The 23770-nt window shown below is 48.0% G+C and overlaps 1 protein-coding gene and 1 non-coding gene across 2 annotated transcripts in view; both read left to right on the plus strand.

The window, feature by feature from the left end:
* LOC127055876 (uncharacterized) overlaps positions 1–23770 on the plus strand; it is a 254037-nt gene that overhangs the window by 202820 nt on the left and 27447 nt on the right. The gene's annotated exons all lie outside the window — the stretch shown is intronic.
* On the plus strand, positions 11074–11182 carry TRNAL-CAA (transfer RNA leucine (anticodon CAA)). The gene is made up of 2 exons: positions 11074–11111; positions 11137–11182. It is a non-coding gene; the product is annotated as a tRNA-Leu (tRNA).

Consider the following 23770-nt stretch of genomic DNA (forward strand, 5'->3'; position numbering starts at 1 on the left):
CACCTTACATAGCACATGTGATTTCCCTACAAGGTTGCATTTTGCATCTTAATATTGAGTGCCTGCGGCTCTGGTGTTAGAGATCTCACAGATGCAGGGCCGGGCAGCAGAATTCAGCTTGCATGCGGCCATGGTAAGCCATTGTCTTTCGGCTTCTGCAGCCTTCATATACACAGTGCCCTCCTTTCCCAAATACCAAGCAAAGCCCATTCAGTGCTGCTTCGTTCCTGTTAACATGCAGCAGCAGAAACCACGCCCCCCATTCCAATTCTCTGGGATGATCGCTTTACCCCTCCCCCCACCACGTGGCTGGTATCATGGAAGATCACTGCTAAACACCCCCCTTCCCTCCCACCGCGTGGCTGGTAGCTGGGAAGATCTCTGCTTGCCAAACGTGAAAAAGCTCAGCGTCATTACCCCCCCTCGCCTCCCCCCGCTTGGCTACCTGCAGGGAAGGATTTCTTTTAAGCAACAGGCAAACAGCCCAGTAGGAATGGGCTGTCCCCTTAATTAAATTCCTGAATTTTAACCAGATTTCCATGAACGATATCACTCTCCTGAGGATAACACAGTGAGATAAAGAGTGGATGTTGCTTGAATGTCAGCAATCACTGGGACCATACGCAGCTAGGCTTTGTCATGCAATGATACCAGATTACTTGCTACATGCATGGCGTGGTCAAGTGTCCTACCATGGTGGACGGAATAAGGCTGCCTTGCCCAGAAACCTTCTGCAAAGGCTTTTGGAGTACCTCCAGGAGAGCTTCATGGAGATGTCCCTGGAGGATTTCCGTTCCATCCCCAGACATGTTAACAAACTTTTCCAATAACTGTACTGGCCGCGAATGCATCCCAAGTTCTCAGGGCAAATCAGTCATTAAAAAACCCTTGCTTTTAAACCATGTTTTATATTTACAAAGGTACACTCACCAGAGGTCACTTCAATGGCTTCATTGTCTGGGCTACTGGCTTGGGAGGGCTGGGAGGGTAATTCCGTCTGGGTGAGAAAAAGCTCCTGGCTGTTGGGGAGAATGGAGTGGTGTGTGCTCTCTGCAAGCTCGTCCTCCTCTTCCTCCTCCTCATCTTCCCCGTCCGCAGAATCCTCAGCCATGGCTGAGATTACCACCCCCACCTCGGAATCCACTGACAGGGGTGGGGTAGTGGTGGTGGACCACCCTAGAATTGCATGCAGCTCAGCGTAGAAGCGGCATGTTTTCGGCCCTGCCCTGGACCTTCTGTTTGCTTCTTTGGTTTTCTGGTAGGCTTGTCTGTGCTCCTTACCTTTCACTCTGCACTGCACTGAGTCCCTGATGTGGTCTTTCAACCATCATAGCCATCGAAATTTTTTCAAATGTTTTTTCATTTCGTCTTTTGGAACGCAGTTCTGTTAGCACAGAATCCTCTCCCCATATAGCGATCAGATCCAGTACCCCCCGTGCGGTCCATGCTGGAGCTCTTTTTCGATTCTTAGGAGACTGCATTGTTACCTGTGCTGATGAGCTCTGCATGGTCACCTGTGCTGGTGAGCTCTCCAAGCTGGCCAAACAGGAAATGAAATTGAAAAGTTCGCGGGGCTTTTCCTGTCTACCTGGCCAGTGCATCCGAGTTCAGATTGCTGTCCAGAGCGGTCACAGTGGTGCTCTGTGGGATACCGTCCGGAGGCCAATACCATTGATTTGCGGCCACACTAACCCTAATCCGATATGGTAATACCAATTTCAGCGCTACTCTCATCGGGGAGGAGTACAGAAACCGGTTTAAAGAGCCCTTTATATCGATATAAAGGGCCTCGTTGTGTGGACGGGTGCAGCATTAAATCGGTTTAACTCTGCTAAAATAGGTATAAACACGTAGTGTAGACCAGGCCTGAGAGATGACTTTTTAAGTGACATGATGGAATAATTTGTGGAAGCCTCCTATGGCAAAGAACTAGGAAGAGAGCCCCTCTTGCTTTGGTCTAGCAGCTGCACCAGCACTCCAGACATTCATTAGTGCAAAGCAGATGGAGCAAGGAAGGTTGAATGGGTTGCTGCGCAGACACCTGACCGCAGTGGGGTCTATGCATCCCATTCCCATCCATTGAGGAACTTCTCTTGTTTGGCAATAGCAGCTACTAACAAGACCTGGGTTCTATTCTGGCTCTGCCAGGAGCCTGCTGGGTGACTGTGGACACGTCATGTTCCCTGTTCTGTGCCTCAGTTTACCCATCTATAAAATGGGGTTAATGATACAGCCCCTTTGTAAAGCACTTTGAGATCTATGGATGAAATGTACTAGATACAAGTGGGGTATTATTGTTATTGGTTAGTGGGGTGCCACATGCACATACATTATGACTAGGATGAACCTTTCTCCCTGAATCATAGACCAAATCTGAATGTCTGGTGTGGGTTTAAATTGAGCTGAGGTGTCTGGAACTGCACTGAGATCAGGGCCCACTCTTGTCACCACTGAATTTGACCCCAGATCTCTGGAGGGAAGAGCGTTTTTAACGCTATTCAGAACTAAGGGCAGCAGACACGTTAGTTGGACCCATCATGTTTTCTAGGGGTATGTCTACACTACCCGCAGGATCAGCGGGTAGTGATCGATCTATTGGGGATTGATTTATCGTATCTATTGTAGATGTAATAAAATGGATTCCTAGTCACTCTGCCATCAACTCCGGAACTCCACCGCAGCAAGAGGCAGAAGCGGAGTCGACAGGGGAGTGGCAGCGGTCGACTCACCGCCGTTCTCATGGACAGGTTAATCGACCTAAGATACACTGACTTCAGCTACCCTATTTGCATAGCTGAAGTAGCGTATCTTAGGTCAACTCCCCTCTCACTGTAGACCTAGCCTAGGTTAAATTTTCTGCTTGTTTTCTGGGCTCATTAGAATGGTAATTCAACCCTGTTGGAGCAGATCAACACACTCAGACTGGAAAGGAAGAAATTCAAAAGGACTTTGTTTCCAAATAAGTGCAAATGCATAGTTTGAGAATCTGTAATTTAAACTCAAATCCCACTTCTGTTAGCAGTGATGGATGGGTTTCTCTTGCTGCTTGGAGTGCTCTTAGATAGGATGCAGCAGATGCCTTTCTGATTTATGGCATGCCTCTTCATGCCAGGGGAAACAATGAGCCCTATTCTAACTACCAGGCTCTCATTAGGATGTTTTCTTATATTGCTTAGATCTTATTCCCTATGATACTGTGCAACTTATTCCACCCGTATGCAGATGACTTGTATTTTACCCATCTCCTTGGCATGGATTCAGATAGTTTCTGTTGTACTTATTTCAGTGGTAAATAAGACTTTGTGTGGATTGTATACAGATGATGGGCTGCCTGTAAATTGCATTTACTAGAGTGGCTCAGTCAATGAGGAAAAACCTTTATCAGGGAAAATCCCTCAACTCCTCCCTCTTTGTGCAGCAAGAGGCGTGAGAAGACCCAGGTCACAGCCTTTCCTTCTGGAAATACCATTTCATAAGAATCCTGGGAACTGTCAGGGCTGGGGCACCAGCAAGGGCCCCGGTCTGTACAGTCTCCAGTCAGTCCAGTCTGGAACAGGAGATCCTCAGATCCTCATCCCATGAGAAATAAGGAGTCCCAGGACTTTCTGCTACCTCCACCCTCCTTTCTAGGGTTGCCAACCCTCCAGGATTAGCCTGGAGTCTCCCAGAATCATTATTGATCTTTTGGTGACCATTGAAAGCAATCCAGGAGATTTTAATAGGATATTTTAAGAAATGACATTACGTCATGTTGGGAAAAAACATCTCCCAGAATAGCTTCAGTTAGAGTTGGCAACCCTACTCCTTTCACCAGTGCTGTTTGGGATTTGTGGTCACTCCTGTTTGTTCATGGTGGGCACAGAATACTATATGACTCCACAGCTTGGGTTCTTTTGGATTCTTTACCCTCTTTTCTTTAGATTTCAGCTATGGGTTCCCACTACCAGTTTCTTCATTATGATTTTTGGCTCTATATTTGGGGCCTTGTCAAGCTGTTGATATGAGTCTGGGATATTCTTGGTGTGGTCTTGTCTGTTTACAAAGAGTGTCCACAAAGTCCTGTTTCCCTGAACAGAGTAGCAACAAACAGCAATTGGTGGCCTTGCTCAGAGATCCTCAAGTCTGCCCCTGCTGTGAGCTCTGTGCCCAAGAATCCCTGTCTCTCTGCTTCCTGTTAGGGTCATGCTCACAACTCCTTCTCCTGGCTTCCTGCCTCCCACACCCATATCCTTCAACCAATATTCTAGCCCCTGTGTTTGCAACCAGGGAAACTCCTCCGTGCACATGATTTAGATCTGGCCCAGCTATGCGGTCTATTGCTTTGGACCATAACCCCCGTTGTATGCAACTGTCTTTGCTACATAGAGAAGCTTGATTAATTCTTCTGTTGAACTGGACAGAGTGTCTGGTAGTCTGTAGCAACCTGCTTGGAATGTGGAGGAGAAGCACAGGGGCAGGAGGGAGGAGTTTGTAGGGGATATTAGGAAGTCAGTCTGTGTGGACATGGCTTGAATGCTAGCTGCAGCTAGAGCAGCGCTGTGAATAGCTGCTTTAAGAGCATCATTAATTTAATAAGAATAGAGTAATCTCATGTTATCACCTAACACTTGGTACATGAAACAGGGAGCATGACCAGGGAGGGTGAAAGTGAGGGTTGCGAGGCATCTCAGCCAGCAGTTCACTGCTGGATTGCCAGCTGAGAAACTGCAGAGGAGGAGCTAGGGAGCACTTCAAAAAGCAGGGGCATGGAGGTTACCAGGGCTTGGGACAGTCTGGGGGGTGGTTTGCTAGTTGAGAGGGCTATCAAAGAGAAAACACCCCACCTGGATTGTGTAAGGTAGCCTTGCGTGGTTGCAAACATAGGTTTTACAGAGCAGGCAGACTCGTTCTGCATCAGTGAGTCTAAGTTAGCACACAGGAATCTAATACACAGCAACTCTGAATTGGCCCCAGTATATTGTGTCCACTTTACACTCCCTTGCCTGCTGAATCAGGCTTCCCAGCTTCTGAGTTTAAACCCCAGCTCATGTGGTTTCTTCTAACATATGCTCCCTGCTGGACAAAAGCTGCTTAAGGGAAAGGCACCCCAGCAAGCACGAATGAGAGCTGTGTTCCTATGAAGGAAGAAACATGTCCTGACTCAAAAGGGTGATGAACAGGAGAGATGTATGTTCACAGAAGTCATGCTCCTTTGGCGACAGCTGGCAAGTCAGCCTGCAGCCAGGAAGGAAATGAGGGGAAAGAGGGACCATACAAGGATACTAAAAATAAATGTTCATTTCCCTAAAGAGAATCCTGCTGGTTCAACTCTTTCCCATTCCCCTCCATGCATGTGTGGTTAATTCTCCTCAGAAATCTATTCACTGAGCAGATGTTGCTTTTCTTTGTGTGATTAGGCTGAAATCTGCAGAAAATAATCCTCTCCTTTAACAAATATTTGGCTTGTAATGATCATTGCAGACAGCACTTCCACCAGGTAGTGATGCTATATTCTTACCTTTGTGCTAAGCTGTGCTCTTGGTTTGGTGTTCTGTTGTATCCGATCGGGGTGGAGTCTGTAGGAAGTTTTAGTCCTGCCAGTGTGTGCGAGAGTTGTTACTTGAAGTGTCCCAGTGAATCTTGGGATTCTGTAAATGAGTATTACAGCTTGTGATTGTGGCTTCAACATGGCAAGAGCACTTGACAGACTTTGATCAGTTGCTCTCTGTGAATAAGTTGTCTGAGACAGTGGCAGAGTCCCTTACCAGTGCTTTTGGATGTTGATGCCAAAGCATTTTAACAGTAGCTTCTCAACGTGGATCATGGTTCCACAAACGGAGATGGATATGGGGGTGGGGAATTGGCCCTTAGAAATATTGGAAGGAAAGGCAAGCCAGGAGGTGACAGGAAAGGGACCCGCTGTTTAGTTATTTATGTGCATTGCTAGGACTGTTACATAGGGTTTTCCCTGCACCACACTGGCTGGGGGAATGCTCAAGTGAAGCAGAACCTGCTGCAGTGAATAGGGAACAGTTTGTCAGTTTGACCATGTGCTTGATTGTTTGAAAAGTGTGAACTAGGAGTGCTTTGTTCTAGGTGGGCCTGATATAAAAAGGCAGCCAATTGCAAACCAGCTGAGCAGCAAACAGAGGGAGTTTGACTGGGAGTTTGCCTGGGGAGAGCCCACTGAGGCTTTCATCTTGCAGGCTTCTCTGAGTAGTTATTGCAACAGCTGAGGAAGTTCTTAGAGGGAAGGCAATATGGATGGTGAGCGTTCAGCGTTGTGACCTGCACAGGATATGCTATGTTTGTCTTTCTTCCACAGGACAGAAGTGACTTTGTCTGTACAAAGTTCAAGCTGGTCTCCGTTTTGGAAGAGAAGGTTCAAGGTCTAGAGAAATAAGTATCAACCATGCATTGCATAAAAGAAAATAAAGATTCCTGGACAGACGTGCTTCTATGGGCACAACATTCTGAAGAATCAGAGCAGGCTGCACAGTGGAGAGAGAAGGATGGTGAAGAAAATTGGCAGCATGTGACTTCCAGAAGAAATAGGTGCATCAATTTACCAGCAATGCAGATACAGGTGAGCAACCATTTTCATGTTCTCTCCACAGGTACTAATGCGGAGAGTGGACTAGATGATATATCTGAGGGAAGGGAGCAGAAGGAGACTCCACTGACTGGAAGGCATGAGATGCACTGTCCTAGGGATGGGGGTTCCACGACCACCGCTCCCAAGAGAAGGAGGTGGGTGGTGGTGGTGTGGGCGGGACTCCCTCCTAAGGGGGACTGAGTCATCTATTTGCAGTCCTGACTGGGAAAACCCGAGAAGTGTGCTGCTTGCCAGGAGCTAGGATTCATGATATGACGGAGAGACTGCAGAGACTCATCAAGCCCTTGGATCACTACCCCTTCCTGCTTCTCCACGTGGGAACCAACGATACTGCCAAGAATGCAGACTATGTGGCTCTGGGAAGAAGGATAAAGGAGTTTGAGGTGCAAGTGTTCTCGTCCATCCTCCCTGTGCGAGGAAAAGGCCCAGGTAGAGACGGTTGAACTGTGAAAGTCAATGAATGGCTACGCAAGTTGTGTCGGAGAGAAGGTTTTGGATTCTTTGACCAGGGATGGAGTTTCAAGAAGAAGGAGTGCTAGGCAGAGACGGGGTCCACCTAACGAAGAGAGGGAAGAGCATCTTTGCAAGCAGGCTGGCTAGCCTAGTGAGGAGGGCTTTAAACTAGGTTCACCGGTGGAAGGAGACCAAAGCCCTGAGGTAAATGGGGAAGTGGGATACCTGGTGGAAGCACAAGTAGGAGAGTGCAAGAAGGGAGGACTCCTGCCTCATACTGAGAAAGCAGGACGATCAGCGAGTTATCTTAAGTGCCTATACACAAATGCAAGAAGCCTGGGAAACAAGCAGGGAGAACTGGAAGTCCTGGCACAGTCAAGGAATTATGATGTAATTGGAATAACAGAGACTTGGTGGGATAACTCACATGACTGGAGTACTGTCATGGATGGATATAAACTGTTCAGGAAGGACAGGCGGGGCAGAAAAGGTAGGGGAGTTGTATTGCATGTAAGAGGGCAGTATGACTGCTCAGAGCTCCAGTATGAAACTACAGAAAAACCTGAGAGTCTCTGGATTAAGTTTAGAAGTGTGAGCAACAAGGGTGATGTGGTGGTGGGAGTCTGCTATAGACCACCAGAGCAGCGGGATGAGGTGGATGAGGCTACTAACAGAAGTTACTAGATCACAGGCCCTGGTTCACATGGGGGACTTCAATCACCCTGATATCTGCTGGGAGAGCAATACAGCGGTGCACAGACAATCCAAGAAGTTTTTGGAAAGTGTAGGGGACAAATTCCTGGTGCAAATGCTGGAGGAACCAACTAAGGGCAGAGCTCTTCTTGACCTGCTGCTTACAAACAGGGAAGAATTAGTAGGGAAGGCAAAAGTGGATGGGAACCTGGAAGGCAGTGACCATGAGATGGTCGAGTTCAGGATCCTGACACAAGGAAGAAAGGAGAGCAGCAGAATACGGACACTGGACTTCAGAAAAGAGTCAACAGTGTGCCATTGTTGCCAAGAAGGCTAATGGCATTTTAGGCTGTTGTAGAAGGGTTCGGCTGGGGCTCGTCCCACTCCAGGGCGGCTGGGAACCAGGCCACCTCACTACTTAGGTCTGGTGAGTTGGGGAATTAGCCTGGCTAGGCGGAAAACAGTCAGCAGCTCAGGCCCTCAGGCAGGGGCTGAGCAAACAAATAAGTTTAGGAGGCTGAGGCCCTGGCTCCGAAGGACCAGGGAGAGGGGGAAACTGCCACCAGCACGTCAGGGCCGCCTGGGGAGGGGCAGGGGGCAAGTGGGGCAATTTGCCCTGGGCCCCGCAGAGGCCCCCACAAGAGTGTTTTAGGGCCCATGGAGCGGGGTCCTTCACTCGCTCCGGGGGCCTCGGAAAACTCTTGTGAGGCCTGGACCCCCAGAGTTTCTTCCACTCCAAGTCTTTGGTGGCAATTCATTGGTGGGGGGCCCCTTCCGCTCCGTGACCCACCACCAAAGTGCCGGGTCTTCGGCAACAATTCTGCGGCTGGGGCCCCCCCGCCACCGAAGACTCCAGACGCCCTGAATCCTCTGGGCAGCCCTGCCGCACATTGGGTGGCAGGGGGGATGCAGGCCCACCCACTCCACTGTGTCCCAGCCTGGGCCCCTAGCAGTGGCAGAAGACCCGCTGATTAGTCAATGGGGATCCTGGCTGCAACACATTGACATCGGCTCTACAGTCAGACTAGGTGTGCTACAGTCAGACTAGGGTCGGCTGCCCCCTGGCTACTTTCTATCTTCCCCTCTAGAGGTGCCTCGTCTGGATGGTGTCCTCCATGGAATCAAGCACCATGGGCTCCTCAGGGTACTCGGCGAGCGGTAGGCTTGGCAGCTCCTCCAGGTAGCTTGCCACAGGCAGGCTTAACAGCTTCTCTGGGGTCTGGTCAGCATCAGGCCTTGGCTGGTCTGGCCAGTCCTCAGGTCGGTCGCAAACTGCAGGAGTCTCCTCACTGAGAGCTAGGCCACAGGCGTCTGGCTTCTCTGGTGGCCAGGGCTCTAGTGAGCTCTGGGGTTGGGCTTTTGTACTTCCTGTCCTGCGCCCTGACCTCTGGGGGACAGGTGCTAGCTCCACTTGCTCCGCCCACTTTGGTGTCCGGAGGGGCTCATCCCTCTCCGGGGTGGCTGGGAACCAGGCCGCCTCGCTACAGCTGTATAAGTAGGGGCATTGCCAGCAGATCGAGGGATGATATCATTGCCCTCTATTCGGCATTGGTGAGGCCTCATCTGGAGTACTGTGTCCAGTTTTGGGCCCCACACTTCAAGAAGGATGTGGAAAAATTGGAAAGAATCCAGCAGAGGGCAACAAAAATGATTAGGGGGCTAGAGTACATGTCTTATGAGGAGAAGCTGAAGGAACTGGGATTTTTTAGTCTGGGATGAAGGGTTTGGGGTGCAGGAGGGGTCTCTGGGCTGGGGTAGGGGGTTGGGGCATGAGGGCTGTGGCTGGGGATGCAGACTCTGGGGTGGGGCTGGGGATGAGGGCTCAGGGCTGGGATAGAGGGGTTCAGAAGGTGGGAGGGGGATTGCGCTGGGACATGGGGTTGGGGCACAGGAGGGGGAATCAGGGGATGCAGACTCCAGGCAGTGCTTACCTCAAGCAGCTCTTGGAAGTAATGTTATGTACCTGCTCTGGCTTCTACGCTGAGCCACAGCCAGGTGGCTCTGTGTGCTGCCCTGTCTGCAGGTGCCACCTCCGCAGCTCTCATTGGCTGTGGTTCCTGGCCTATGGAAGCTGCAGAGCTGGGCAATGCGCAGGGCAGGGGCAATGCGCGGAGCCTCCTGGCTGCCACTACACATGCTGCTGCTTCTGGGAGCTGTGGGGGAGCCGTGCGATGCCATGGCAGGCAGAGAGCCTGCCTTAGCCCTGCTGTGCCACCAACAGGACTTTTAGCAGCCCTGTCAGCAATGCTGACTGGAGCTGCCAGGGTCCCTTTTTGACCGGGTGTTCCAGTCAAAAACCTGACACCTGGCAACCCTAACCCCATTGTAGGTCTTGTGGACACACATCTCAGAACGTTCCAGCTCTACCAGTTTATACAAAGCATTTATGGTATTGGCGCCCAAACCTGTGTCCCATTTGAGGAGGAACTCCCTAATTTGGATCACCACGTCCATATACATCATTGTGACACAGAGGCCTGTGGTGAATCACTACTGTGTCAGCAACTCCTGTGAGGTGTGACAAACTCACTGCACTAACACATTGCTGTCATAATATTTATGTGTAAAGAAGGCTGCACGAAATGTCAAATGACAGTTTATATCCTACTGGTCATCATAAGTGGAGTCTGATGTATGTACGGGTAATATTTAAGAAGTTTCATGTATGTACTAAAAATATATTTCAACTATGTAACCAGACAGGGTTGATAAACACATTTCTCTCAGCCAAAGGCATGTTCATTTACCTGTCTGCACAGGGCTTGGATGCAAATTAAGCAGGGTAATCCAAATACAGTAGGAGGTGCATTTGAATCTGAGGTAAACTTGAAGAAAAAGTTAATAGGAAGATGGGAAAGCAGCATGGTGTCCCCATAGTACAGCACAAGCAGTGGGGGAGAAGGATCTCCCCAGGGGGACACTTCAAAAGGAAATGGTTTAGATGTTTACTGGAGCACAAGAAAAAAGAAAAATGTGATTCTCCACCACTGTGGCAGCAAAACGGACAGCGCTTTTTGTATCATGAAAGCTGGATCCTGGCCCTGAGGGCTGGTGATGCCGAGAGGTTTATCTGAGACAAAGATTCTAGCCTGCTAAAGTTATGTTTCGTCTCTTAGGAGCATGTTATACTTTTGCTTTATTTGTAACTATTTCTGTTTCCATTGTCATTGCTAATATCTTTTAAAGCTCTATCTTTGTTAATAAAACTCTTTTATTTAATTGTCAGATCTCAGTGCTGTACTGTTAAGCCAAGTGTGACTTCTTAGTTGACTCAAACAAGTGGCTGTGTGCACTGTCTCTTTAGAGGCAATGGAGTTGTAATTTCTGTCAATGTCAGGATGGCTGAGTGGTCTAAGGTGCCAGACTCAAGGCTCTGTCTTCCCCTCAACTGGGTGTTTTGGTCTCCAAATGGAGGCATGGGTTCAAATCCCAGTCCTGACAGGTTCCTTTTGAAGGGAGGGATAGCTCAGTGGTTTGAGCACTGGCTTGCTAAACCCAGGGTTGTGAGCTCAATCCTTAAGGATGCCATTTGGGGATCTGGGGCAAAAATCTGTCATGGGATTGGTCCTGCTTTGAGCAGGGGGTTGGACTAGATGACCTCCTGAGGTCCCTTCCAACCCTAATGTTCTATGACAAGGGTTGGATATTACAAAGGGGCTCTGTTGCCTGGTCTACTGATTATGTATTAATTATATTGATAACTTGAGAATTCTCAGTTAACACTCAGGTTTGGGAGGTCCTTGTCCCAAGATCAGGCCCAGTATTAGAAATTCTGTTCAGTTGGGAACCCCAATGTGCATAGTTGCAATGCTCACATGTAAGAAAAAACTTCTGTATATGTAGGCAAATACAATTTAGATGGGGCTACTATAAGGTGGGTGCATAACTGGCTGGATAACTGTACTCAGAGAGTAGTTATTAATGGATCCCAATCCTCCTGGAAAGGTATAACAAGTGGGGTTCTGCAGGGCTCTGTTTTGGGACCGGCTCTGTTCAATATCTTCATTGATGACTTAGATGTTGGCATAGAAAGTACGCTTATTAAGTTTGCAGATGATACCAAACTGGAAGGGATTGCAACTGCTTTGGAGGACAGGATCATAATTCAAAATGATCTGGACAAATTGGAGAAATGGTCTGAGGTAAACTGGATGAAGTTTAATAAAGACAAATGCAAAGTGCTGCACTTAGGAAGGAACAATCGGTTTCACACATACAGAATGGGAAGAGACTGTTTAGGAAGGAGAACGGCAGAAAGGGATCTAGGGGTTATTGTGGATCACAAGCTAAATATGAGTCAACAGTGTGATACTGTTGCAAAAAAAACAAACGTGATTCTGGGATGCATTAACAGGCGTGTTGTGAGCAAGACACGAGAAGTCATTCTTCCGCTTTACTCTGCTCTGGTTAGGCCTCAACTGGAGTATTGTGTCCAGTTCTGGGCACCGCATTTCAAGAAAGATGTGGAGAAATTGGAGAGGGTCCAGAGAAGAGCAACAAGAATGATTGAAGATCTAGAGAACATGACCTATGAAGGAAGGCTGAAAGAATTAGGTTTGTTTAGTTTGGAAAAGAGAAGACTGAGAGGGGACATGATAGCAGTTTTCAGGTATCTAAAAGGGTGTCATAAGGAGGAGGGAGAAAACTTGTTCACCTTAGCCTCTAAGGATAGAACAAGAAGCAATGGGCTTAAACTGCAGCAAGGGAGATTTAGGTTGGACATTAGGAAAAAGTTCCTAACAGTCAGGGTAGTTAAACACTGGAATAAATTGCCTAGGGAAGTTGTGTAATCTCCATCTCTGGAGATATTTAAGAGTAGATTAGATAAATGTCTATCAGGGATGGTCTAGACAGTATTTGGTCCTGCCATGAGGGCAGAGGACTGGACCCGATGACCTCTCGAGGTCCCTTCCAGTCCTAGAGTCTATGAATCTATGAATAGTACGCTGACATCAGTATGCTGATGCATGTTCAACAGGGGCTTCAGCCTTGTTTCCTTATTTGTATTTCCTCAGCCTTCTAAAGTTGAGGTGTCCTTCTCCTGTAGGTTACTAGTCTGTTTACCTCAAGCTTATTAGCATATACATCAATTAGCTACCGTGGTATTCTTATGGTTGGACATCTCCTAATGTTCCTAAAATACCTCAAGGTGGTATTACAGCATTCTATCCTGTGCTATCTTATGATCTAGGGTTACTCCTGGTTAGCTGCATGCGTTAAGCCTTTTTGGGCCGTATGCATAGCTCCAACTCTGTGGTGCTCCAGGGCTCAAGCACCCATGGGGAAAAAAGATAGGGGGTGCTCAGAACCCACCAGCCACAGCTGTTTGACGCGAGGCTGCTGATCAGCTGTTTGGTGGCTGGCAGAAGGTGCTTGGGGGAGGGCAGAGAGCAGCGAGTGCCAGGTGCAGGACCTCAGGGGATTTGAGGAGGAGGATTTGAGCTTCTACCTGAGCCACGGTTTACAATGCCATGTAGACATACCCTATGGGTAGTCCTGATAGACAGACTTGTGTTAGTGGGACTTGCACAAGTATGCTAAAAATAGCTGTGTGGATGCTGCAGCACTGGTGGAGGCTCAAGCCCACCCTCCCGCTTGGGTCTGAGCTTGGGGGGCTAGCCTGAGTCTGCTGGTGCTGCAAAGTCCACACTGCTGTTTCTAGCAAGCTATCGTGAGTGCTGCTAGCATGAATCTGTCTACCCAGGCTGGGAGGCTCAGTCTCTGCTGTAGTGCAGACATACCCTATATCTCCCCATCCTTGAACCAGGGCAACAGCTTAGCATCTGTGCCCCCTCCAGAATTAGCATTCCCTGTTCTAGCCCCACTTACCAGATCCTCAGGTCTCTGGTTCCTCTGTTGTGCGAGGTGCAGTTCATTCCGTCACTGGGCCTCTTCTTCAGCCCAACTGGCGTTCCTTTTCACAGTCAGCTCTCCCCTGCTTTTGCTTCTCAGATGACAGCTTCTGCCTCTCCAGGGCCTGATGCAGGGCTCCAGGCAGGGTCAATCCTGTATGCCGCGCCTGCCACTGTACACACTTGGGCATCTTCTTCCATGCCTCCCTCTGGAACCTCATCCCAGAGATCTCTGGTTGATACTGGCCTCTAGTACCCCCAGCCACTCATGGTGAACAGGGCCACTCCACTGAACTCTGGTCCATGATTCCCTTCCTGGTTGTTTGAATACAGAAGGCCAATCAGCTGTGTGTAATTTAGCTTTGCAGGTCTAGTCCTTTTTCTTGGCACAACTCCACTAACTTCTTTTCAGAGAGCTGTTCGTAGCTCATTTCCCATCTTTCTGTTATCACTCTGTCCCAAAGAGAATACAAACAACTTTTCCCTTTTCCTTCACCATTACTTCTTTTTACCGTTGTTGTCACTTACTGCAATTTCCCCAGTCTCACTTTGACTGGTAGCAAGGAGGTGTGATTCTAAAAGTGGGACATTGGTGGTGTAGACATCTGGTCCCCTTGGATCTGGGCTCAGACACATCCCCTCATCCTACACAGGCAGCAACAGAGCTATCTGATATGAAGACATTTCAATGGCTAGTAACTAGTGTCTCAAGAGGGGAGGCTCTGTAGTCTATTCCCAATGTCATGAGCCATTCAGACCTCCCTGCCTGTTGAGCTATTTAATACTTCACCACCCAGGAAACCTTTGGGCTGAGTAGATTGTGCTTTGTGCTTGATATTAATTCATTTGCAGTCCAAGCAATTTCATATTTCAAAGTCACTCCTTGTGTGTTGGGAAGAGTGAAGAGGCTTTTCCTGCCTGAGGACTGAGGACTTGGGAATAAGCATATAATAGCTTTTTTGAAGGTAGCATCACTAATCTTCTATTCAAACATATGAAAATGCAAATCCTTTTTCCAAATGACATTAGGTTCGTTAAATTCAGTAATACATTGGTAAGGTAATTTCTTATCAACCTGCATAACCATCATCCGGCTTTGATAGAGCACGAGTTCCCCCCACAGTGTAATGACTCCAAAGCTGCATTCCTCAAGTGGCTGAAATTCTTCTTCATTTGGTGTTCACCAGTAAGGTTTTTTTGGGCTTTTAACAAGTGGTACTCCGTGCACAATCTGTAGCGCTAAGCTGAGGAGTGTGTCTAGGGCGAGAGCATGGAATGGGGTGGGGAAAGGGCTGGATCTCCTATTATTGCTACCTCAGGCATTTAAAACCCACCAGTCAGAGCCCTCAGAATCACAAGACTGGCTTAACAATTGAGTTATTCAAAAATGTATATATATATTTTTTTCTCTCTCGGTTTCTGAGCCCTTTGGGTTTACTTTGTCCAGGGTGAACTTTTTCAGTGGGCAATATGCGCAGTTGTGTGGCACCTCCATGGGCAACATACATAAACAAAATGACGTCCTCCTTGCAGCGTGACCTTGTAGATATGGTGCATGCAAGGTCATGTTGCATAGAGGACACCATTTTGTCTCTGCATGTGGATTGTGCTGCGGAGCAGCATTTCATTCATTCTGCAATGCTCTCTCTGGGAGCAGATGCCTTGAATGGCCTGGGGGACTGGATGGAATTATCCCATGGGTTGGATTTGGCCTGTGGACTACCAGTTGGACCACTCAGCTTGAACCATGATTGCTAGAAACTTACTTTTCTTAAAGAAAAGAAAATAATCAAGATGAGTCTCACAAAATGACACGACTCTAGGAGTTGGGGCTTTAAAAAAATATCAAATATTGCAAGAGTTGGCAACTTGGATGACCAACACCCAGATCAATGGGAGTTAGGCCCTCCCAAATCCATTGAGGCCTCAGTGGAGTGCTCCGAGTTGTGCAGGTCATCCTGAAGGAGCATGTGACATGGCATATTCTGTCGCAGGATATGGTGCCCTGAGCCAGGAAAGACTTAACTGTAGGCACCTGAGTAATCCCATCTCCCTCTCCTGGAGGCACTTGCCTACCTAGTGACCAAGGGGAGAGAACGGGTCTGTCTGTGCCCTAAGACACCCAGACCACTCAGGCTGTGTTTTTCTGCCAGGCAAAGTATTACAAGGGGGCAGCGAGGCCTGGCTATCCATTGTACAGTGTATGGACCCTTCTCCTTGTTTTCCAGCACAGTTAGAAGTACTCTCAGTGCAGCTAGTCCTGAAGCCGTCCTTCCTGCTTCAGATTAGCAACAATCAAGGCAATTTATCATAATTTCTCAGCAGATCAGAAGGTGTCAGGAGATGAGTTAATTACCTCCTTGTCACTGGTGCTGGCCGCTGTGTGAAATTGGATTTAGTGTCATTAGCAGAATGGTGTCAGAGCAGTTCCCATAGTGCTGTCAAGATCCACTCTCTTAGACCATTGCTTATTAACAGAATGCATCTGCTCCATTTAATTAATCTAATTAATCCTGCTGATAAAATTAGAGGCCACTTAATTCCCCACCCACCCGGTGTGGGTTGCAAGAGAAGCTGAGCATGTTGCCATGACAACCAGAGGTGTGTTAACAGCTGCTTCCAGAAACTTTGCACACTGGCCGCTCAGGTCTGAGATGGTTTAGTGCTGCTCCAGGAGCTTCATCAATGAATCAATATATTTGTACATTTCCAGCTAGAATGAGCACGCCATGATCATTGAGAAAACATCAGGGCAATAAATCTAAGCTGCACTGTGATTGGCCAGCCTTTTAATAATGAAAACCTTGTTCACATTTTCATTCATTAATAACCACAGTTTGCCCTTTGATGTCCTCCTTCACCCAAGGATCTTTGCAAATGTTGGGCTTGTGAGGGAGATATGTTCAGATCCACTGTACAGATGGGAAAGTGAGGTGCACAGAGGTGAAAGAACTTGAGGCAGATCACACCGCGGTCAAGTCTGCGTGACGGTATCCCTGGGGCAGAGTTGAGAATAAAACCTAGAAGCACTCACCCTCCCACTTCCCCATTCCTGCTCTGATCACTAGACAAATTCCCTCTGTTTGCAAGCCCCAGATGGAAAGAATAAATTTCAGGATCAACGATAATTAGTGCTTTTAGAGGAGCATTTTAAAAACCTTGCGTAACATTATTAAAGCATTTTGAAACGAATGGGAGCTAGGTACATAGTTGCTAGTTGCATCTGAAAATCCCCTAATAGCCTATTGGCATTGTTAGGTACCTAAATACCATTAAAAATCTGTCCCTAAGTCACTTTTGAATATGGGACGTAGGTTACTAACTCACTGAGGTGCCTTTGACACTGTTATCCATTAACTAACTAAGCCTTGTAACTGCCTGTGAGGTAGATCTTACTGTCTCCATTTTGAAAGTGGAGAAAATAAAACTCAGTGAGTGTCAGGACCACATGTTTGGCAACTTCTCTTTTCAGGTGTCCGTTGTGATACCTACTGTGTCTCCATCTCTGTGGTGTTCAAAATTAGTGGCCACATCTGAAAACTTTGGCCTCAGTCCCTTGGCCAAGTCCACATGGCGTGTCCGTAGCAGAGCTGGGATTAGGGCTCAGAGTTTCTGTCTCTCTGCTCAGTGCTGGAGACATTAGACCATGTGCGTACATAGGATGCAGGAAACACACTGAGATTTGCAGCATAGGTGGCATCCATTGAAAGGGTTAATTTGAAGAATACAGTTTTCAGAAACTGAGTAAATAGTGTTCTTATTTGATCAGCCAATGAGACAGGATTCCAATGATGTAATGGACTAGTGTAATAACCTTAGTCCCAGATTTGGACCTTAGCGTCCAAAATATGGGGGTTAGCATGAAAACCTCCAAGCTTAGTTACCAGCTTGGACCTGGTACCTGCTGCCACCACCCAAAAAATTAGAGTGTTTTGGGGCACTCTGGTCCCTCTGAAAAACCTTCCCTGGGGACCCCAAGACCCAAATCCCTTGAGTCTCACAACAAAGGGAAATAATCCTTTTTCCCTTCCCCCCTCCAGGTGCTCCTGGAGAGATACACAGACACAAGCTCTGTGAACCCAAACAGAGTGAATCTCCCTCTCTGTTCCCAATCCTGGAAACAAAAAGTACTTTCCTATTCCCCCAGAGGGAATGCAAAGTCAGGCTAGCAATCCAACACACAGATCTCCCCTTGACTTCTTCCTCCCACCAATTCCCTGGTGAGTACAGACTCAATTTCCCTGAAGTAAAGAAAAACTCCAACAGGTCTTAAAAGAAAGCTTTATATAAAAAGAAAGAAAAATACATACAAATGTTCTCTCTGTATTAGATGATACAACACAGGGTCAATTGCTTAAAAGAATATTGAATAAACAGCCTTATTCAAAAAGAATACAAATCAAAGCACTCCAGCACTTATATTCATGCAAATACCAAAGAAAAGAAACCATATAACTTACTATCTGATCTCTTTGTCCTTACACTTGGAAACAGAAGACTAGAAAAAAGAAACTACTTCTCCAAAGCTCAGAGAAAGCAGGCAGGCGGAAAACAAAGACTCAGAGACACAATTCCCTCCACCCAAAGTTGAAAAAATCCGGTTTCCTGATTGGTCCTCTGGTCAGGTGCTTCAGGTGAAAGAGACATTAACCCTTAGCTATCTGTTTATGACACGCCCCCCAAATTGCAGACAGTGGGGGAAGCTCACTGGCGGCGATTTCCTTCTAGAACTTGAAAATAAACAGATTAATACAACACATAGACCTTTACATATACTCCTAAGTATATAACTAACAGACTTCTACATTTTAAGAACACTTTTTAACTACTGAATTCTGGGAAACTCTCACGGGAGAGTGCATCAGCTACTTTGTTAGAAGCTCCTGTGATGTGTTGAATTTCAAAATCAAAATCTTGGAGAGCTAAACTCCAACGAAGAAGTTTCTTGTTGTTCCCCTTGGCAGTATGAAGCCACTTTAGTGCAGCATGGTCAGTTTGTAGTTGGAACCGCCGTCCCCAAACATATGGGCGTAGCTTTTCCAGGGCGTACACAATGGCATAGCATTCCTTCTCACTGACTGACCAGTGACTTTCCCTCTCAGACAGTTTCTTGCTGAGAAACACGACAGGATGGAAGTTGTGATCTGTTGCTTCCTGCATGAGCACTGCTCCTATACCACGCTCAGATGCATCTGTGGTTACTAGGAATGGCTTGTCAAAATCCGGGGCCCTGAGCACAGGGTCAGACATGAGCGTTGCCTTAAGTTGGGTAAAGGCCTTTTGACACTCATCAGTCCACTTAACTGCATTTGGCTGGGTCTTTTTGGTCAGGTCGGTCAGTGGGGCAGCGATTTGGCTGTAGTGTGGTACAAATCGCCTGTAGTATCCGGCCAAGCCTAAGAAGGATTGGACCTGCTTCTTTGACTTTGGGACAGGCCACTTTTGGATAGCATCCACCTTCGCCTGTAGGGGGTTTATGGTTCCTCGACCCACCTGGTGCCCCAGGTAAGTCACTCTGTTTTGGCCTATTTGACACTTTTTGGCCTTAACAGTTAGTCCGGCCTGCCTGATGCGCTCAAAGACCTTTTCCAGGTGTAGTAGGTGTTCGGGCCAGGAGTCTGAAAAAATGGCCACATCATCGAGGTAGGCAACTGCAAATTCTGCCAATCCAGCTAGTAGACCATCTACCAGCCTCTGGAAGGTGGCGGGTGCATTTCGAAGGCCGAAAGGAAGGACATTGAATTCATACACCCCCGCATGGGTGACGAATGCTGACCTCTCCTTGGCAGGTTCATCTAGCGGTACTTGCCAGTACCCCTTGGTTAAGTCTATTGTAGAGATGAACTGGGCACGTCCCAACTTTTCCAATAGCTCATCGGTGCGTGGCATTGGATAGTTGTCCGGACGAGTTACCGCATTTAGCTTACGGTAGTCCACACAAAAGCGTATTTCCCCATCTGGTTTGGGTACCAGAACCACTGGAGATGCCCATGCACTGGTAGATGGGCGGATTATACCCATCTGTAGCATGTTCTGGATCTCCCGTTCTATAGCAGCTTGGGCATGAGGAGACACTCGGTAGGGTGGGGTTCTGATTGGGTGAGCATTACCTGTATCAATGGAGTGGTATGCCCGTTCAGTCCGTCCTGGGGTGGCTGAGAACAATGGGGCGAAGCCAGTGCACAGCTCCTTGATTTGCTGCCGCTGCAGACGTTCCAGAGTGGTTGAGAGGTTCACCTCTTCCACGCCACCATCTTTTTTCCCGTCGTAGTAGACACCGTCAGGCCACTCAGCATCCTCTCCCTGGACTGTAAACTGACAAACCTGTAAGTCTCTGGAATAGAAAGGCTTGAGAGAATTAACATGGTACACTTTAGGCTTTAGTGAGGAATTGGGAAATGCTATGAGGTAGTTTACAGCTCCCAGGCGCTCTTGGACCGTGAATGGCCCTTCCCATGATGCTTCCATCTTATGGGCCTGTTGCGCCTTCAAGACCATAACCTGGTCTCCTACCTTGAAGGAACGTTCTCTGGCATGTCTGTCATACCAGGCCTTTTGCTCTTCTTGAGCATCCTTTAGGTTCTCTCTAGCAAGGGCTAAAGAGTGTCGGAGGGTGCTTTGTAGGTTGCTTACAAAGTCCAGAATGTTAGTTCCTGGAGAAGGCGTAAACCCCTCCCATTGCTGCTTCACCAACTGTAATGGCCCCTTAACCTCGTGACCATACACAAGTTCAAATGGTGAAAACCCTAAACTGGGATGTGGTACAGCCCTGTAGGCAAACAGCAACTGCTGCAACACTAGGTCCCAATTATTGGAGAATTCGTTGATGAATTTTCGTATCATGGCCCCCAAAGTTCCATTGAACCTTTCCACCAGGCCATTGGTTTGATGGTGGTATGGGGTGGCAACCAAGTGATTTACCCCATGAGTTTCCCACAGTTTTTCCATGGTCCCTGCCAGGAAATTAGACCCTGAATCTGTAAGGATGTCGCAGGGCCAACCTACCCTGGCAAAGATGTCTGTTAGGGCCAGGCACACAGTGTTAGCCCTGGTGTTGCCTAGAGCGACTGCTTCTGGCCATCGGGTAGCAAAGTCCACTAAAGTCAGTACGTACTGCTTTCCTCTGGGCGTCTTTTTTGGGAAAGGGCCCAGAATATCCACAGCTACTCGCTGAAATGGGACCTCAATTATGGGGAGTGGCTGGAGAGGGGCCTTGACCTGGTCTTGAGGCTTACCCACTCTTTGGCATACCTCACAAGACCGGACATACTTGGCAACGTCCTTGCCCATCCCCTCCCAGTGGAAGGACTTCCCCAACCGGTCCTTGGTTCGGTTCACCCCAGCATGGCCACTGGGATGATCATGGGCTAAGCTTAAGAGCTTCCCCCGGTACTTAGTTGGAACCACCAACTGTTTTTGCGGCTGCCATTCTTCCCGGTGTCCACCAGAAAGAATTTCCTTGTATAAAAGTCCTTGGTCTATAACAAACCGGGATCGATTAGAAGAGCTGAGAGGCGGTGGAGTGCTCCGTGCCGCCGCCCAAGCTTTCTGAAGGCTGTCATCCGCTTCCTGCTCAGTCTGGAACTGTTCCCTTGAGGCTGGGGTCACCAGTTCTTCCTCAGACTGTGGACTTGGGCTTGGTCCCTCTGGAAGCGATGTAGGTGATGGGGTTGTTTCCGTTGCTGGTGAACCGCTCTCCGCTGGTGCACCTGAGGGTATTTCAGGCTCTGGCTGAGCCTTTTGGGTATGGCTGTCTGTTGCTTCTGCCAGTTTTGGCTCGCTGGCGCCCTCTGGCATTGAGTTTGAAGATGTAGTTGCACTTGCTGGTGCTGGTTGCTGTTCCAGTTCCGGGCCTGGGACTGGAGATGCTGTGGCTGTTTCAGTGGTAGGCATGGAATCCGGGTCCTCTACCTCTGTCTGGGTCTCTGGTAACACAGACGGGGCCTCTGTGGACGGTTCAGGAACAGGAATGGGTCTGGAAGCTTGCCTGGTTTGGCTACGTGTAACCATTCCCACTCTCTTGGCCCGCCTCACCTGGTTGGCCAAGTCTTCCCCCAGTAGCATGGGGATAGGATAATTGTCATAGACTGCAAAAGTCCACATTCCTGACCAGCCTTTGTACTGGACAGGCAGTTGAGCTGTAGGCAAGTCTACAGCTTGTGACATGAAGGGGTAAATTGTAACTTTGGCCTTTGGGTTGATGAATTTGGGGTCAACGAAGGATTGGTGGATAGCTGACACTTGTGCCCCCGTGTCTCTCCACGCAGTAACCTTCTTTCCGCCCACTCTCAAATTTTCCCTTCGCTCCAAGGGTATTTGAGAGGCATCCGGGCCTGGGGATCTTTGGTGTGATGGTGGTGTAATGAATTGCACTCGCATGGTGTTCTTGGGACACTTGGCCTTGATATGTCCCAGTTCATTACACTTAAAGCATCTTCCATCTGATGGGTCACTGGGCCGAGGTGAGTTACTGGAGACTGGTGAGGTTGAAGGGTAGGGTATCTGTGGCTTTACTTGGGTGGTATGTGGGGTCTTTGGCTGTCCTCGGTTGTAGGGTTTATGGTCTGTGTGCCCCCTGGGGTAATCGTTCCCCTTGACAGTAGCTTTCTTGCTTTCTGCCAGTTCCATCCATTTGGCTCCAATCTCCTTCGCCTCAGCGATATTCTTGGGGTTTCCATCTTGTATGTACCGTGTGATGTCTTCAGGAACACCATCCAAGAACTGCTCCATTTGTATGAGGAGGTTCAGTTCTTCCAAGGTTTGAATGTTGTTTCCTGTTAGCCAGGCCTCATAGTTTTTTGCAATGTAGTAGGCGTGTTTGGGAAATGACACCTCTGGTTTCCACTTTTGGGTTCTGAAGCGCCGACGGGCATGATCTGGGGTTATCCCCATCCTGTATCTGGCCTTGGTTTGAAAAAGTTTATAGTCATTCATTTGCTGCTTAGGCATTTCAGCTGCCACCTCTGCTAAAGGTCCACTGAGGTGTGGCCTTAATTCTACCATGTACTGGTCTTCGGGGATGCTGTACCCAAGACAGGCTCTTTCAAAGTTTTCCAAGAAGGCCTCGGTGTCATCACCTGCCTTGTAGGTGGGAAATTTCCTGTGCTGTGGAGCAATATTTGGCGCCGGGTTGTTAGGGTTGGCTGGCACAGGCAGCCCAGCTTTTGCCATCTCCAGTTCATGTTTTCTCTGTTTTTCCTTCTCTTCATTCTCTTTTTGTTGTTTTTCCATTTCTTTTTGTTGTTTTTCCATTTCTTTTTGGTGTTTTTCCATGTCTCGGCGGTGGGCCGCCTCCTCTTCTTCTTGCTTCCTTCTGTGGGCCAACTCATCTTCTGCTTGTTTCCTTCGGTAGGCCACCTCTTCTTCTTCTAGTTTTCTTTTGTGTGCTGCCTCTTTGGCTGCCTCTTTGGCTGCCTGTTCTCTTTGGTAGGCTGCCTCTTTGGCTGCCTGTTCTCTTTGGTAGGCTGCCTCTTTGATCTGTTCTTCTCTTTCTTTCATCTCCATCTCTTTTTGTTTTATTTCCAGTTGTCGCCTGTGTTCAGCTTCTTTGATTTGTTCTTCGGCCTCAATTTTTGCCTTAGAAGTCATGGTTCCTGTTTTCTTGTGTTGGGGTGCCCTCCGGTGTTTATCTTCTGAACTGCAGGTTCTCTGTTGCCTCCTGAAGTCTGCCTAGCAACAGTGCCTTTAGCTAATTTTCCTTTTCTCTCTCTAGCTAATGTTCAATGAAGGGAAACCAGAAAAACCACTTTATTTGCATGCCTATAAGTGCTGGTACTTGCCTCCTAATGGGAGGGCTATTGCATGACAAAAGACCCTTAACATGCAAGCCACAAACTGCGAGAGAGAGCAGAAAAAAAAATTCTCTCTGGTTCCCTTTTAAAACCAACTGTTTCTCTCTGCTAAAAAGCCCTTAGCAGAGAAAAGAAAAATATAATATTTCTACTGGCTTCTGGATTCTGTCTATCTCCCACCAGCTGCCACTCATGTAATAACCTTAGTCCCAGATTTGGACCTTAGCGTCCAAAATATGGGGGTTAGCATGAAAACCTCCAAGCTTAGTTACCAGCTTGGACCTGGTACCTGCTGCCACCACCCAAAAAATTAGAGTGTTTTGGGGCACTCTGGTCCCTCTGAAAAACCTTCCCTGGGGACCCCAAGACCCAAATCCCTTGAGTCT

Source organism: Gopherus flavomarginatus, chromosome 7 (genome assembly GCF_025201925.1).
Source record: "Gopherus flavomarginatus isolate rGopFla2 chromosome 7, rGopFla2.mat.asm, whole genome shotgun sequence".
Lineage (NCBI taxonomy): Eukaryota > Metazoa > Chordata > Testudines > Testudinidae > Gopherus > Gopherus flavomarginatus.